At 42.0% G+C, this 14919-nt stretch overlaps 2 long non-coding RNA genes across 5 annotated transcripts; one reads left to right on the top strand and one right to left on the bottom strand.

The window, feature by feature from the left end:
• Positions 1 to 6166: 6166 nt before the first annotated feature.
• Positions 6167 to 9950, bottom strand: LOC143414600 (uncharacterized). Its single transcript, XR_013095245.1, has 3 exons — positions 9460 to 9950; positions 6411 to 6474; positions 6167 to 6287 (listed from the first exon to the last, which is right to left on the bottom strand). It is a non-coding gene; the product is annotated as an uncharacterized LOC143414600 (long non-coding RNA).
• Positions 6437 to 14115, top strand: LOC143414599 (uncharacterized). Of its 4 annotated transcripts, XR_013095244.1 has the most exons (6): positions 6437 to 6566; positions 6774 to 6965; positions 7052 to 7116; positions 8478 to 8614; positions 9051 to 9135; positions 12579 to 14115. It is a non-coding gene; the product is annotated as an uncharacterized LOC143414599 (long non-coding RNA). The 4 variants fall into 4 exon arrangements; XR_013095241.1 differs by having other exon boundaries at positions 6774 to 7116; XR_013095243.1 differs by having other exon boundaries at positions 6774 to 7116; positions 9048 to 9135.
• The last annotated feature ends 804 nt before the right edge of the window (positions 14116 to 14919 follow it).

Here is a 14919-nt window from a genome sequence, read left to right as displayed (position 1 = left end):
TGTTTCAACAGTAAAAAGTTGAATAAAGTTTTACCAGGATCAAAGAACAGTTTTCCCAGAGGTTTGCAGGATGCAGGCCAGAAAGGGAACAATCCAGTCAGTCTGAACTACACCCCCCAAATCTATCCCTCAGTCAGCATCTACCCAGGATGAAAGGCTTGCCTCGTGTCTCTAATCTAAGCTTCCTCATCTCTTTCTCTTTCTGTGACGCTGAAATCAATCTCAGTACGTCACACTGAAGGATTTACCAGTGTCTAAAATTCATCTGGAGGACAAAAGCAGGAGGAGAGAAGAGAGAGAAGGATTGAGGAGTTTTTTAGCTTCAGTTAAAGGGGAATATACAAATCACTGTGGGAGAAGCACTCTTAGTATTCACATGTTGTTTCAGGTGTTTAAGGTGATCAAACCTTCTACTCTTCACCCTTTTGTGTGTGTGTGATTAAAAAAGAGAACCTTGTTACCTCTGAGATCATAAAATACAGCAGTAATAACTCTTTATGATCCAGCTGTGCCAAATGTCATATTTAACTGACACCACTTTAAAGTGGCAGCTCTCTGGAATTTCGAGATTGTCCTCCTTGAATAAAATGATAACTTGTTGTGCATCTCTAACGGTAGGAACTAAGAGGCAAGGCAAAGAGGCGAGGATAAGAATCGAGGATGTACAAAGTGATAAATGAGAAATGGGCCTTAGGATGGCACGGCAGGATAAAAACATTAATGTTATCCCCCCTCAGCTGCTCTGTAAGATTAGCTCGCTGCTCTGCAGACCTCTGATAAGTTTTACTGCTGGTCATTTCGTATGATATGCTTCATTGAGAAGAATCAAAAACATGTCAGTGATATTGTGTCTGTGAAGGTTCTCAGTCATCCAGGTCATCGTAGTCAAAGGAGCTTGCAAAGAAAAGCGTCTGGACTACTTTAAGTTGCTTGAAGACGTTTCACCTCTCATCCGAGAAGCTTCTTCAGTTCTAAGGTCAAATGGCGGCGAGTCCCAGATTTATACCCAGTGGGAGTGTCCCCCCAAAGAGGGACAAAAGGTCAGTGATATTGGTTTCTCACCTGATTTTAATGTTATTGCAGACAATGAAGGTAAAGTCGTTAACCTGTTAGATCATGTGTAAGTAAGAGCTCTGCCCCTATGTTTCCCTGTCTGCTCGTCTCTCTGTCTACGAGTCTATGTCTGAGTGATTCTCATGTCCCAGTGGTAGTGACTTCCTCCTTTGTTTTGACAACTGATCTTCCTTGTTTCCTTGTTGTTTTGCTTTCTTTGTCTCTCCATCTCTGCTATTTTTTTTAACTCTTCTCACATGTGTCTCGTCTTGTCTTTGTTTACTCTCCAGTTGCTTCCTCCTCTTCCCCTGAGTTTTTCCTTGAGCTTTAGTTTCCTCTGTTGTGTTCCTGCTTTCTGGCTGCACTTAGTCTTTGGACTATATTTTGGACTCAGCCCGCTCTTCCTCAGCAGCGCCCTTTGTTGTTTACACCCACTAGCAAGTTCATTAAAGAACCTGTTTTTTTGCAACCTCCCTCCTTGCCTCTGTGTTGTCTTGCATTTGGATCCTCGCTTTGAACTGACAGTAAACGATAATGGGTTATGATCCAGGTTTCCAGGCCATGCGAGACAAAACATTTCCTGAATACAGACCAATGGGTGATGTCAAAGCTCGCTACATTAATCTTTATATACAGTGGCACTGAAACGCATTTCATTTTGGTGAAATTTACCCAAAGCCATCACATTTCTTCCCATTAAAATGTCACAAGACAAACCCCTTCTGCAGCCTTCTGCCCCTGCAGTGGTTGCCATGCCTCCCCACTCTGATGCAGGGTCATGTGAGAGACCGGGAAGTCAGATTGATTAAACAAGCTGCCGGGATAATGTGATCATGTATCAGTCAGCCCACACGTTTAGCTCCATAATTCTTTCTCCATGGCAGCCTGTCTCCTCTCCAGCTTTGGCCTTTTGAAGTTTCACAAATCCACCCCCTCCTCCTCACCAAGCCTTCTCCTCTTCCTCCTCCTCCTCTTCCATTCCTCCATTCATCCTCCTCCATCATCTTCACCCTGTGTGTCCCTCTGTCCATCGTGGCTTCCAGCTCCCCTTCACCCTTAATAACTACTCTCACCCTGTCTATCCTGACCTCCAGCGTTCCTGCGGCCTCGATGACTCCCCACACCTCCTCCATCCACCCCCCTCTTGCTGCTTCTTCCCATCATTAGGCATTTTAACCCAATCCCTTCTCCTCCTCTATTAGTTGGCTCTGTAGCTGTTGCTTTGCTAATGGCACTCCAAGGGAGCACGGCGATAATACTGTTGGCTTTAATTAAAGACATTAAAGGCCTGGAAAGTCACAGAGCCCCCGGGATGATATGTTCTGTTCTCACACCTCCCGAAATACTTCTCTCTTCTCTTCTCCATCACTTTTTTCTTCTCTTTCCTTTGCTATTGCTCATTTGATTCTTTTATTTTTGCGCTGAATCTCGAGCTCCCTCATTTCCCCTACAGCTACTATCTCTTCCTTCCTGTTTCAGTTTCTTTTGCTGTTCATTCATTTTACTTTCCCTTCTTCCCAGTATCCCTTTGCTTCTCTTCCATTAAGTCCTTTTTTCCTCGCCATCTTTACCTTTTCATGTCTTTCTTCCCGTGACTACCTGCAGCACGCTCTTGGCACACAGCTCGTAGATGGCTTCATTAGTGTTGATGCTTAGGACGTTGTTTACCGGTAATTAGTGTTTTCCTTGTGAGTTTGGTTCACATCACAAGACTGTTGTCGATTTTCAAGAAACCAGTACGGCTCCATGGTCTTGTCAGAAGGCGAGCACTGATACCTTAAATTTAAAAACAGAGCACAGGTACTGCGTGACTTCTGTAGATTTTGTTTGTTTGTGCATGTCTTCGTGTTTGGATTACCTGGATTTCCTAATGCATTTATAATCCAAACCAAATAGCTTCAAGTTAGTTCTCCCAAAGCTCTCAAATATAGTGCTGAAAATAAAAAACTACTCAGGACCTCAGACTGGATTAAAGTATCTCCACAAATTCACCATCTCAGCTGGTTAAATTTCATTTCCAGAGTGCCTGCTAGCTTTAGTGCATGCTATTCATACAATACATGGAGCAGCATTGTGTGCTTTAATGCTACCTCCTTCAAATTTCTGCGTGTGTGTGCTTGTATTAATAGAAGACGTGGACATTCAGCTACAAACTAATAGCAACTGTATCTCACACACACATAGAGCCACGTGCACACATCCACATGCACACACCCCTTTATAGGGAAAGTTGTGCACTTCAAGGCATTGATTAGTCTGGCTGTTGGTGCTTCCCTGCATCTCCATTTAGCCATTATTGGAGGCACATCTGCTCTCTATGAGCCGAGTCCTGTTTATATCCCCATCATACACAATGCAAATACACACACACAAACACACAGGGACATACAACACCATGGCAGATCTGGAAACAGGCGCGAATGCAAGTACACACACAGACAATCCCAGAAGCGAACTCATGCATGTCAACATCTACATGGACGCACATGCATTTGCATACACACACACCTCAAGGAGAATCACAATGGGAGCGAGGCACTTTCCGATCATCTCACATCAGCTCAACACCCCCCCATAAATAGAAAAACTGGCTCAGCACCGCAGGGAAGAAAACAACATTTGGAGAACAGATTAAAGTGGGGGTTTCTGAGCGTGGAGGTGAGCACATGAGCACATGTGTGGCGTTGTTTTATATATTGTGTATTACATTGCGTAAGGACATTCTAGTGAGGCTCATGGGTCATATGAGGATGAAACTTTTTCTTTCCTCAATGCACTTTACATTTTGTGTCGGCCTGCAAACGCATGTCTGGATGTGCTAAACTACTTGTATCAGTGTTATCTTGTGTGTGTGTGTGTGTGTGTGTGTGTGTGTGTGTGTGTGTGTGTGTGTGTGTGTGTGTGTGTGTGTGTGTGTGTGTGTGTGTGTGTGTGTGAGAGAGAGAGAGACAGAGAGAGAGGGAATGAGTGAGTGTCTTGGAATAAGGAAGACTGAGTCACCCTCTGGCTTGCCATCTTTATCCCTGGCACCCCTTTCTCTGTTTAGCCCTGCAGCAGTGACGATGAGAAGTCCTCTCAATTCAATCAAACAACATGAAGGGAAAACCAAAGAAAAAAGAAAAAAAACACACAGAAAACAATTAACTTTGACAGAGAAAGGAGCAATGAGGGGAGCCTTGGAGTTTAGGTGGAATTGGAGAAGGGATCAAGGGAGTAAATAAAGAAAGGTTAAAAGAGGGATATAAAAGAGATGGAAAGAAAGTAAGCACACTTAGAAATATGTTCAGTGGTTTAAGCCAAATGCTCAGAAAGCAAATTTAATATATTCTGAGTACCGTCACATGGTCACACACCACTTTGCTATATTTGGAGCCATAAAGGTGCTCATGGGAAAAGGTAAAAAATACAGAAGTCGTTACAATTATTTGCATGCAAACACAAATGTTCCTCAGAGCTACATTTTGCAATGAACACCTGCAACTCTGTAAATGGTCTTCTGAGTAACAAACCCTCTAATCCTCTTTCCATAATTATCTTTACACAGAATGTGTGATAGAGTTAACGGGGTTTGCAATTTGCCAGGATACTCCTTGAACATAACATAACACAACTAAAAATTGGCCGGGGCTTTGAAGCATCAGTTCAACAGCAGACTAGTATTTGTTCACTCGCATAACCGCATGTGCTGCACTGGTAGTTAACTGAAAACACAAGGGGACCAGTAGGGTGTACTGACACGCTTGTTTCCCCCGCCATAGTGCTTTCTGAATGTTGTGCATTGCTGCGCACAAAGAGGAAATAAAGACCAGGTTCACGCAACATAATGACTTTACATGCTCATCACTATAGAGGCAGTCCACACAGCAACAATGTTGTATTATGGCAAAAAGCGGGCCCAAAGAGCAGACTCGGACAACGGCAGAAAGGTTTGTACTGTTTGCGGTGAAAGAATGAATTGTTAATGGGTTCAGACAGTTGGTGGACAAATTCAGAGACACTTTGGACTGGTACACGGAAGCTCTGTTAGACAGAAGACAAGCGATTACCTGGAACCCAAGAGGATGATGAGAATAATGAGAGTGAACCAGAGGTCTTGGTTGCATTGGAAGTGAGGGGAGGCTCAGAGGGAGTGTGAAGGTAGCTGGCGAGTATCAGACAGGTGGCGGAAGAAAGCGCTTGAAGAGCGGGCAGGCAGGTGAGCGGCTAAGTACTTTCTTTGACAGACTACATGGGGCTGGTGAGTAGTTCTGGGAGTTTCTGGAGGCAACAAGTGAACAGGTTTCCAGGTAAGGTGTGTGAGGAGGTTCAGAACTGTTAACATAGCTGCAACAACAATATGGGAAAGAACAGTTGGAACCTCCAGCCTGACACAGTCCACACATATTATTTCCAGATAAAAGGTGGGAGTGGGAAGGACTGCTCAAATGGGGGAACTCCATCCAAGGCAAGAGCAAGGAGCCAACTGAGCATTTCCACCCGAGGCTTCAAAACACAGAAACAAAAAAATGATAAAAAGCAGATCATCAGACAATCAACTGCTCCACAGGAGAAGCATCTAAGAAGGCAGGCTAAAGTAAACAGAGCAGAGTTTTAAACAAACAAGAATCTTTTAAAAAGTTATTTTCAAACTCTGTAAACAAGAGTTTAACAGCTCTGAACTTGACACACCACTTCAGATGTCCAGTGAAAGTTATTTCAGTGCAATGCTTTGAATTTCATTTAATGTTTTTTTTTTTACTTCTTCCAAGAAGGTTGTGGTAGGTCTTTGGTAGTGTTTGCGTGTTTTAAATGAATTCCAATAAAACTGTGTAGGAGTGTAGAGTGGGGTCATGTTGACGGTCCATTGAAACTTGGTTTACATCTACCAAAGTCTCCAAGGTCAGGTAAATAATTTATTGGTTTAAAACGGAAAAAAATGCTTCTACCTCCAAACTATGATTTTTACAAGTGTGTTGTGTATGGTTAACACATAACGTATTGTGTAAAGATTTCAAATGTGTCACATTTGGTCAGTAGATTGATATGAAGGTCATAATTGTGGTATCTAGAGCTGTGTTTCATACAAGAATAGAAATACTATTTTACTATTACTCTTGTAACTTAGAAACTAGGATTCTTACAAGTCTTTTTTTTAATTAACAACATATAGGTACATGAAATATGTTGTTATTAACTCAGACAGATCCATATTTTCATCTCTCCACAGGAATACTTTCTCACGAGCTCCAGGTTTCCTGCGCAGAGACAAACTGAAAGTAAGTCGAGGTCACAGAGTCAAACATGCAGATTTCAGAAGCAACAATTCCACCAACTGTTTCCAGTCTAACAATCAGACAGCTGATCACAAAATTACTCACAGGTGAGTTAATCATCCCAGGTGCATGGAGCTGAAAGGTGGGGAAGCAGCAGAAAGACCCATCCCTGGAGCACAAGGCATGGTTACCTCACACGCACATATATACAACACACATTGTTGACTGTACACCAATCCATCCAACCAACGTCATTGTCAGGTATGACGGGGGTAACAGAAGTAGAGAATTTGTCCTGTTGGTGTTTGTTTTAACCGTATCAGATGATTTTCATGATTTGACTACTCTCAGCTTCTGCTAAATTGTTGATTTAACTAAAGAACTCGTCATGGACTTGAGGAGGCACAGAGTGGGCCACTCCCCTTTCATTTTAAATGGAGAACAGGTGGAATCTGTCTCCACCTTCAGGTTTCTGGGCACCTACATTTCCATGGATCTCACCTGGATCCACAACACCATAAAGAAGTCCTGAGGAGGAAGAACCTGGACCAGAAGCTGCTGCTGGCTTTCTATCGGTCCTCAGTGGAGAGTGTGCTCTCCTACTGCCTGGGTGTTTGCTACGCAGGGACCACAACCGAGAACTGAAAGGTTGCACAGAGGGTAATTAACACCACCTTTATAAAAAAATAAATCACTGGCTGCCCTCTACCACCCCTGGAAGCCATCACCAAATCCTCCTGTCTCAGGAAAACCAGGGCGGTCACAGGTGATCCCTTGCACCCTGGCTGCCTGTTTGACCCGCTGCCCTCTGGTGAGTGCCTCAGGTCAGTCAGGTCCCACACCTCCAGACTCACAAACACCTTCTTCCCCTGGGCCATTCGCACTGTTAACAAACACTACCCCCCACCTCACCAATCTGAGCCATGGTCTTAGTAACCTTCATCGCTCAGGCCACTCACACACAGACTCTTTCAGACCAAGTCTTTTATACATTGAAGCACTTTGCAACCTGTTCTCAAATGTGTGCCTCCCTCCTGTTTTGTATATATTCATCTTGAATGAATATATTTTTCCTTTTTCTTATTTATTCCTGCTGTCTTACTATTTATGTTTTATTCTGCCACAGTTGGCATGGAGCACCCATTATGTGCATACATGTGCAATGAAAATAAAGGGCTATTCAATTCTATTCTACAACAGAAAAAGAGAAAATGAGTGAGTCGGCCAGGAAAACCTTGACAGTGTATTCAAATGGGTTTCAAGAGGGCAAATAACAAAAGCCTGCAATTTGCACCTATTTCTATTGCACTACAATTTTCTTATAGTACAATTAAAACAAACATACAGAAAATACAGCACTATTCACACTGAAAGTAAGTCCTACACAGAGCGTGAGCTGCCTCGGCGGGTCTGTGCTCTCAGAGTGCTACGTGTTGGTTTCTGGTTTTGACTGATTTTAAAAGAGCTCTTACGTGTACTGCTGTTTTATTATTTTAACAAGTCTACTTAATGCAAACAGCAACAAATTTATGAATGCTAGAGTGAACTGCTGAATCCCACATGAAAAAAAATTCAGATTCTAATTATTATTAGTTTCTGTCTGATCTTTGCTCACAGTCACTCTTTACACTAGCTTACACAAAGCGCAAACAGGCCTATTCATTTATATCCTCTGTATTGGACATTTGTTTTTGGTCTTTATCTTTTGACTTATTTGAGCTGCCCTAAGTCCTGATGTACTAAATAGAGGACATCCTGGGCTTTCCATTGATATCTCATGTGTTCGGCGGCCTCTTTTAGTTCAATGGGAAGATTCTTTTTTCCATTTCTCAGGAGGTTAAATAATATGAATGCAGTGTTGCTGATTAGTGTAAGTTAACAGAATTTGGGGTGAATTTAAAAAAAAAAAGACACAATCTGCCTGTTTAAAGCAAAATAGAGTCAAAGCTGCATTGAGCTATATCAAATAAAATCAAAGCAACCTTATCATTCATAATCTGATCTCGAATCTGCACGAATTGCTGCACAGCCAGACAATAATTTAGACACACCAGAAATCCATCCAACCAAGAGCAGAATCTAAGCTGACTGAAAATGAGCCTAAATTGAAATTTCACTGAGTGAACCAACTCAGAGTTAATATCTGACTATGCTCTTATATCTTTTCCACAGACTCAGTGCTGGTGCTCGGCCCAAGACTGGAATCAGTGACATCAGAGGTTCTGAGAGTTTGCCATTGTCAGGACAGGCCTGGTTTTGGGCCAGCTCATCTTTCACCCCCACCCACAGGCAGAGTTTGTTGGATAACTGTGCGTCAGCTGTCATACATGTTCACCATCATCTAACTTATTTGCAGTATACATGGACCAGCTCATCCTTTCACTTCCTACCTGATTGTTATCCCTTATTTAGTGTGAAATCCCTTGCACATTGTAAGCTGAAGCCTCCGCAGCATTCATTCTGCTGGTTTCATTGTGGTTCTTTGTGTTTATAAAGATAAAATGGGAGGCAGAGCCTTCAGCCATCAGGCCTCTCTCATTTGGAGCCAGCTCCCAGTTTGAATTCAAGATGCAGAGATCTTCTCTACTTTTAAAATTAGAGCCAAGACTTTTTGAAGGCACTTTGTGATAAATGTTATATTTAAGGCTGGATCATATGGTCCTGAGCCATCCCTTTATTATGCTGATACTGGCCGAGAATTCTGCATCACAATGTAATACTCTTATTTGTTGGCATCTTAAGCAGGACAATTGGAGGACGAACTGGCAGAAAGGCAAGGATCCCAGGGAGCAGAGGGAGATTCGGCAAACAGCGAGCAGGCAGCTTTCAGGTAAGTCTGTTCTTATTTTATTGGTGCAGCATCCAGCTGGAGGGTCTGCGTTAGAAAATGCGAAGTGACCATTAAACTTAGAATTGCAAACACAGAGGAAACACACAGGTTTCTGGTAGACAACTGGAGAACAAAGAAGGGTTACAGGATGAAAAATAAAAGAAGTATAAGACACAACAGGCTTAATTACCACCGTCGTGGTGACTAGCAGAGAGTAGCAGCACAAGCCAGTAATACCATGAGCTGGGAGAAAGACTGTTATCTTTTCCCCCTGCTTTCTCTTTTCTCTTTCCCCTCATCAGCTGTAACAGATGGCTGCCTCACCCTGAGCCTGTTTATGCTCCAGGTTTCTTCCTATTAAAAGGGAGTTTTTCCTTCCCACAGTTGTGAAGGCTCACAGAGAGCTGTTTGGGTTTTAGGGCCTTTAGCAGGGGTGTCCAACTCCAGTCCTTGAGGGCTACTGTCCTGCAGCTTCTAGATGCATTCTTGTTCCGACACACCTGAATCAAATGAATGGCTTGTTACCAGGCCTTTGCCAAACTTGATGGCATGCTGGAGAGGTAATCCAATCATCTGATTCAGCTGTGTTGGAGTAGGAATGCATTTAAAAGCTGCAGGACAGTAGCTCTCAAGGACTGGAGTTGGACACGCCTGCCTTACAGTATAAAGCACCTCAAGGCAACTGTTGTTGTAATTTTAGCGCTGTGTAAATTAACGTAAATTAAACTGAATCCTGCAAAAAAAGCTCCTCCAACTCCTCCCTGGACACTGAGCACACCTGAGCTGGTCAACACAAAAGGCTTTAACAGAACCGTTTTTATTTTCCTGGCATGTCTGCCCACCCTACACCACTTCTGTATTCTCCAAGCATCCAGCCCCCACCCCACCACCTGCTACCAAAACAGAAACAAAAGAGCATTCGAATCACTAATTGAAACTCCAGCTCCGATCCAGCAGCCACAGCTTGATCTACAGATAATTCCCTGTCGTCACATTGGCCAAGCACTAACTTCTTCTGGCCTAAAACCCTCTCACCTGCAATCACTTACCTGCTCCAAGCCTTCGCCCTATTGAATTTCTGTGATAGTTCATTAAACCTTTTAAAACTGATTATTGATGTCTCGCTTCTGCTTTTGAGCCTAAAAATACGTTGGTTAATGAGCTGCTGCAAGAAATTAATGACTTTGAGCCTATACAGATTCTAACTAACCTACACTTAGAAACACTACATGAGGAAAAAATGACTTAATTTAGGCCTTTCATTTTCTACGTATATATCTCACAATACAATTAATTTGATTATATTAACACATGCAATGCTCATCTGTGGGAGTGTGTAGCCTTTTTTTTTATAGCCACAGTTTACAGATGTGTGATTGTGCCTTGGCTGCGAAGCTTTCTTGAGAACCATAAACAAAGAAATGATATCAGTTAAATAGATAAATGAAAATAGTGTATGTACAGCCATCTTCATGGAGTTTTAGACCATCTGAGTCACCAAATATTGTAAAAGGTAAAACTTCTCGGCTGGCTCTAATTTTTTCACACCCACTCAGGTCCTGTTTGAGGGTTATGAACGCTAAAAAGTTAGAAGCAGGCTTATATTAAAGTTATGATAAGGGTCTGACAGTTAGTTGTGATGGTTAAACTTGGCTTGTGAATGCATCAGTGTCAATGAATGTCCTCACAAAAACAGAAAGACAAACATGCCTATATACTCCAGCTTTTGGTGCAGCAGCAACATAATTTCCGAGCTGAGATATTCTGAGTTTTATCTACCCTAAAGACTGATACAGCCATTCTACAGCACTAGCTGTATGAGTCTTGTAAGGGAAATGTCAGACGTCTGAAACACCGGATGATGTTAAGGGCAGAATCTCATTCTCTGTGAAGTCAGGGTACGATGGACAGAATTTTCTGGCACATTTGCCAGAGAAAGTCCCTAATATATGTGTTCCGGAATAAATCAGAATTTCAGGGTCTGAAGGTAAAAAGACCAAATCAGCTGAGCTCATGCAGTAATACTAATGCTGTCCTGAGAGGGATTAAGAGAAAAATAATGCAGGAGAGAGAAGCAACAGTGGACACGAACAAGCTGAAGGTGGGTAAAGTGAACATGAGAGGCAGCATGACATATTCATAATAACATATTTTTGAATGTAGCTAGTAGTTTAGTAGGAGAAATGTGTATTTCATCAGTCTTTTACATTGATGCCACCTGTCAGCATATGCACGCAGAGCTTTTTATCCACAGCAAATTGCCATTCAGGTGTGTCCCAGTCAATCCAAGAACAGGAGTTATTAACGTCTATGAATACCGCACGTCAGGAAGACCATTTCAAAACTCACCTCTGCAAGACAGCTTAATTGTTTCCAATTATCAAAACATGTTGGCACAGGTGTCGGTTCTCAAAAGAAGTGTGCAGAATTGTAAGTGCTGTATCCAAACACGCACAAAAATCTGTCTCAGCAGCACTGATGCAGAGCTATCGTAACAATTTACATAATTCATAGACACAGTGCCGAAATAACAGGACCTCACTCGCAATGCAAAGAAATATGATCACTGCTACAGAAAATTTAACCGAGGAACTCAAAGGGAAGCAAGAGTTCAGTTCAGGCGGTGTCTTCCTTTTTGCTTTTAAAAGTTACAGCCGACTTATAATACAAAGAGACTCTTTAGGCGGTGTTACTGTGGCACCTCAGTTTCTGCTCCTTCATCTCTGAGCACTCGGCTGCCTCCTGACATGACCTAAGAGGAATATACAGTATAACAAGAGTGCTCATGGAGTTCAGCTGCCATTTGTTGTCTCATTAGTCTGCTTTTTGTGCTTCTCTGTCTCCCAGCTAGTGCGTTACTTTGGCACAACCATAAACAGACTCTCCCTCTCATCAACATCATCATCGAGTTCCAAGAGCCGCCATACAAGCCTTAATGATTTGTAGCTCTTTGTTTCTTCATAAAAGTTTTCGCGAGCAGACAGACTTTAACGTCACCGGGGAGGGGACGGGGTGTTTATTTAGTTCATTATCAATGACCGATAACATTACCAAGCTGACATTTCTATCTCTAAAAGTCTCTGTCAGTGCCTAGACTAGAGGAGTCACTGAGGATTTGCTTCATTAAAAACATAATTTAGAGGGAATAGAGACTCATTCCCACCCACACTCCCAAGTGGCAGATTGTAGTGATAACAGGACAAGATAAAGCAAGACTAAACAATGACTAGACAGAAATTATTGTTATATATTACACCTCCACACATAGGTTTTTGCATAAAATCATCTGTGCAGAAAAGCAACAAAGCTTAAAATCATTCAGTAATGTTTGTTTTTGAAAAGATGGCAAAAGACGGGATGTAAACAATCCTGATGTCACGCTAATCTCAGAGTTCTCACAAAGTGGAAGTTGAGATAGTACAGCCATGTCTCCAATTCCTCAGGCTTCATCTTGCAAGGTACAGTTCCAGGAATCCACGGATAAGGAAGACAACATCCCAAAATGAACAGCAAGCAACAGGAAAGCCACTTTTTCACTGGAGAAATGACGACTTCAAAAGGGGTGAAGAAACAAGTGGTTGCTTGTGCAGTAGTGGTCTACTGTACACAAAGCAGTCCAGTTACTCAAGATTACATCTTCACTTCAGAAGGAAGACCGAAAACTCTATGGGGCTTTAAACGTGGGTTAAAGTTCAAATCATGATGCAGTTCCTCTCAAATTTTAACATTGAAGGGGATGAAAAACATGACCAATCACATCAGATAAATATATTTATAAGGAAATGCTGTTAAAAGGCCAAATTATTCATGCTTTGTTTTGCTGATGGTTTCTAATTTTTGCTCAGCCCTGCAACATTTTAATGGAGACATGAGAGTAAGCCGGTTTTTCCGTTATATAAGATCTTACAGAGTATGTAAAGTGCTTGAGTGCTGTAAAGAGCACTATAGAAGCCAAGTAAAATGTATTACTCTTGCCGTTCTTTTCCTTTATGCTGTGGATTTGATTCAAGCCTCGATTAAGTTGATCTGAAGATGTTTCTACTAAGCACCTCCCCGCCATTACCAGCTTTTATGATGAGCATTGATTCTGAGGCATGGTGCTTCCTCTATGCTTACTGTAACAGTTTCAAAGGATGGTTAACGGCTTACAGTATCTGCACTCCACCAATACCGCACTCTGCCGCCCATAATTACCAATCTTTCAAGTAAGCAGATCTGCACTGTGCCTCATAATCAGTTCTGCACTGTAAAGATCCACGATAATATAAACTTGTGGCTGGCGATGCGACGGAGAAATTGCACAGGAGCCGGGGTATTGATTTCATTCATCTCCGCTGGTGCTGGGACTTGTAAACAGGTGTCTGCTGATTCTGTTATGGCGTTGTCGCACGCTTTGCAGGTAATGCACTGGAAGAATAACGTGAGGAGACACATCAAGGTTACCTTCCCTTTCAGCAGTTACCACAGAGGTGCATCTTAACTGCCTCGCTGTCCCCGCGGCCAGCTGTGCAGCGCTGGTTGCAGTGGCCAGGTGTGAATGAATGTGAAGTGGCTGTGTGAGTGTGTACCAGACCGTGGCTGATAGAAAACATGTGCACCTCAAAAAACTTTCCCTGGTGAGTAGCATGGTAAAAGAGCATTTTAAACATCAATAGATCACTGTCAGGGTAATTACAAACACTTGGTGTAATTACCATTAGCAGATGAGACCACAGAGGAGACAACTGTCTGCAACTCACACGTGCAGAGGTGTTGATGATGCTGGTCTTTTTAAAAAAGCTGCAGAGGGTTCACAACTGATATTTAGATATAATTGCAGCTAATTTTCATAACCAATTCATGTATCTATTTTTTTTTTCATTTACTGGTATTTGAAAAAGGGGGTGAAAAAAGGGCCATAACAATTTCCCAGAGTAATAAATTTCTATTTTTTGTCCAAAACCCAGCCCCGTTTAATTCATGAGAAATAAAAGCAGGAAACTCTGAAACCGCAGTATAGAAGTAGCAAATGTCATGCACCCGCTAAGTGTGTAGTTGATCAAAAGGAAGCAAATCATCTAATTGTCTCAGAGCTGGTTCTTGAAAGCAGACAAGCAGAATAAATGTGTTTTTGCTCATATCAGGAAGAATATACGACGTTTATGATCCTTTCACTTTAAAAACAAACGTGACTCCCTGTGAAAACAGGAATGCTCATCAGTCTGCCAGTCTTGTCCATTTAATTACATCTGAATGTTTATTAAACTTGCATGACAACTGAAATTAATGATGTCATGTTACCAGCCTGAAATATTTATGCACTTTATCTTTAATCATTATTTAATTGATCTTCTCTATTAGTTGTAATTTATGCACATATGCTCCATCGTGCTGCTATTCATCTTGTTATCTTGTTGTGATGCTGGCTGCAGATATCCAGAGATGTCCTTTTAGTACCCGACTCGTGTATTCTTCTCTCTGCCCTCGGTGTTTCCTCATATTCATATAAATAAGTTCTACACTGCAGCAGTTGAGAACGATAGCAGACCACAGGCACACAATCATGTACAGTAGTATATAAGCCAGTATCCATAATTAATATTCCCTGAAGAAAGTAGTGCAGCAGCACTCTTCATATTCAAGTCGAGACGTGATAAAGACAAGTGTGGAGAAAGTGCGAGAAAACAAAAGCACTGATTACACTTTCCCTGTCAACAACTGTGAAACACAAACAGGTCTTATATTTTAATTATCTTTCATTTGATACTGCAGCGTCTCAAGCAGAGGCCGGTCTAATTAAAAAAG

The sequence above is a fragment of the Maylandia zebra genome, linkage group LG22 (assembly GCF_041146795.1).
Source record: "Maylandia zebra isolate NMK-2024a linkage group LG22, Mzebra_GT3a, whole genome shotgun sequence".
Taxonomy (NCBI): Eukaryota; Metazoa; Chordata; class Actinopteri; order Cichliformes; family Cichlidae; genus Maylandia; species Maylandia zebra.
This window is presented reverse-complemented; position numbering and strand designations above follow the sequence as displayed.